Source organism: Propithecus coquereli, unplaced genomic scaffold, assembly GCF_000956105.1.
Source record: "Propithecus coquereli isolate 6110/MARCELLA unplaced genomic scaffold, Pcoq_1.0 Scaffold117, whole genome shotgun sequence".
Taxonomy (NCBI): domain Eukaryota; kingdom Metazoa; phylum Chordata; class Mammalia; order Primates; family Indriidae; genus Propithecus; species Propithecus coquereli.
In genome coordinates, this window is record NW_012135747.1 from 1,894,374 (window position 1) to 1,896,698 (window position 2,325).

Sequence of the window (2,325 nt, forward strand, 5' to 3'; positions counted from 1 at the left end):
AGCCCTTGCCTAGTCACCTCCTACACAGCAAAGGGCTGACCCATGTAGCAGTTTACAAGGTTAGGTCATAAAAGGCGCTGAAACTTCCTCCTTGCTCTCTTGATTCATTCACACTAAGGAAAACCAAACTGACATATTACAAGAACATTTAAGATGAAGAACTGAGGCCTCCAATAGGAAAGTTTGGAAATGGATCCGCTGACCACACACTCTCCTCCAATCAAGTTTTCAAATGACTGCAACCTCATGAAACCCTATGCCAGAAGCACCATGCTAAACTGCTTTTAGATTTCTAACCCACAAAAACTACTCAAGATAATGCCTGTTTGTTGTTCAAAGCTTTTAAATTTTGGCTAGGTGCAGTGGCTGATGCCTGTAATCCCAGCACTCTTGGAGGCCAAGGAGGGAGGATCACTCGAGGCCAGGAGTTCAAGACTAGTCTGGGCAACATAGTGAGACCCTGTCTCTACAAAAAATAAAAAATAAAAAAATTAGCCTGGTGCAGTGGCATGTGCCTATAGTCCCAATTACTGCAGAAGCTAAGGCAGGAGAATCACCAGAGCCCAGGAGTTCAAGGCTTCAGTGAGCTATGATCATGCCACTGTACTCCAGCCTGGGCAACAGAATGAGACCCTGTCTTGAAAAGAAAAGAAAAGAAAGAAAAGAAAAGATAAGAAAAGAAAAGAGAAGAGAATAGAAGAGAAGAGAAAAGAGGGCAGGCATGGTGGCTCACATCTGTAATCCTAACGCTCTGGGAGGCCGAGATTGGAGGATCGCTTGAGCTCAGAAGTTCGAGACCAGCCTGAGTAAGAGCGATACCCTGTCTCTACTAAAAATAGAAAAATTTAGCCGGGCATGGTAGCGTGCACCTGTAGTCCCAGCAACTCGGGAGGCTGAGGCAGGAGGATCGCTTGAGCCCAGGAGTTTGAGGCTGCTGTTGCCAGGGCACTCTAGCACGGGCAACAGAGTGAGACTGTCTCAAAAAAAAAAAAGAAAAAGCTGCTAAATTATGGGGTGATTTGTTAAGCAGCAACAGATAACCAACACAAATTTTATGAATTAATTCTTCAAATACTATTTATAAATCATAAACCAGATAATGTACCCCTATTTAAAATAGGTCGAAGGCTTATGTTACTCAGGAATAAAATCGCAACTCCTCACTAGGCCTGCAGAACCATTCCTAATCTGGTTTCTGCTTATCTCTTTATCCTTCCCTAGTTCCATCCCTACCTCATCAATTTCAATGGATTCTTCTTAGAGTGTTAAAAAGATAAAAGTACCCTCTTCCTTGACCCAAGACCTTTGTACTTGCTGTTTTCTCTGCTTAGGAATGCTATTTGCTGCATTCCTGGGGGTTTTTCCTTTGAATACTTGGCTCCTTTTTGTCACTCAGTTCTCAGCTTAAATGTTCCCCCTCCAGAAACGCCTTCCCTGGGAACCCATGCTTAATGGGAAAACCCTGGAAAGATTCCCACTGACAGAGAGATACAAGGGAAGGAGACCATCATTACCAAAGCAATATATTGTAATAGTCTGTTGGACTAACTAACTGTATTAGAAGATACACAAGAGAAATAAATTGGGAATCAAGAAACATGTAAATTCTATAGGCACAAAACCTTAAAATAGCCCTCAAGGACAAAAGAAGGCATAAGCAAATGGAAAGGTATAATATGTAGGATAGGGAGACTAAATGCCAAAAAGATGTAAATTCTTCAAATTCTCTATGTAATGAGTCCAATAAAAATACCAATAGGATTTTATTCTTACAACTAGACAAAGGGATTATAAGCTCATGATATAATAAACAAGGCAGAATAGTCAGAAAATTTTTGAAAAAAGTAAGAAGGAGGAATTAGCCTAACAGACATGGAAACATACTATAAAACCTAAATAATTACAGCAATCGGATGCTGATAAAGGAAAAGATATTGATGTAACAATAGAAAATGCACAAATATAAACAAATACATAGTAGTAGGGAAAAGATGGACAATTAAAAAGGTGGTGTTGGATAACTAAGTAGTCATCTGAAAAAGTGTAAGTTGTTACTAATACTCTAAATCAGCATAAGTATAAAATGGATAAAATATTAAAGTAGAGAAAAAAATGAAATCATTAAAATACCACAAAAAGAAAATGAGAGAATTATGTATAGTGGGAAAATTTTTATAATTAAGATATATTACCCTAAAGCTATAAAAGAAAAGATGAAAAAGTTGACTACATTTATAAAAAAATCTAAATGGCAGAAACATAACAAACTGAGAACATAACATTTACAACTTTTATCACAAATGGCCAATTTTCTTAGAAAGCTAC

General features: G+C 38.2%; 1 protein-coding gene across 1 annotated transcript in view; it reads right to left on the bottom strand.

Moving 5' to 3' along the window:
• The window catches only part of TET1 (tet methylcytosine dioxygenase 1), a 137,957-nt gene that overhangs the window by 33,732 nt on the left and 101,900 nt on the right, over positions 1-2,325 (bottom strand). The gene's annotated exons all lie outside the window — the stretch shown is intronic.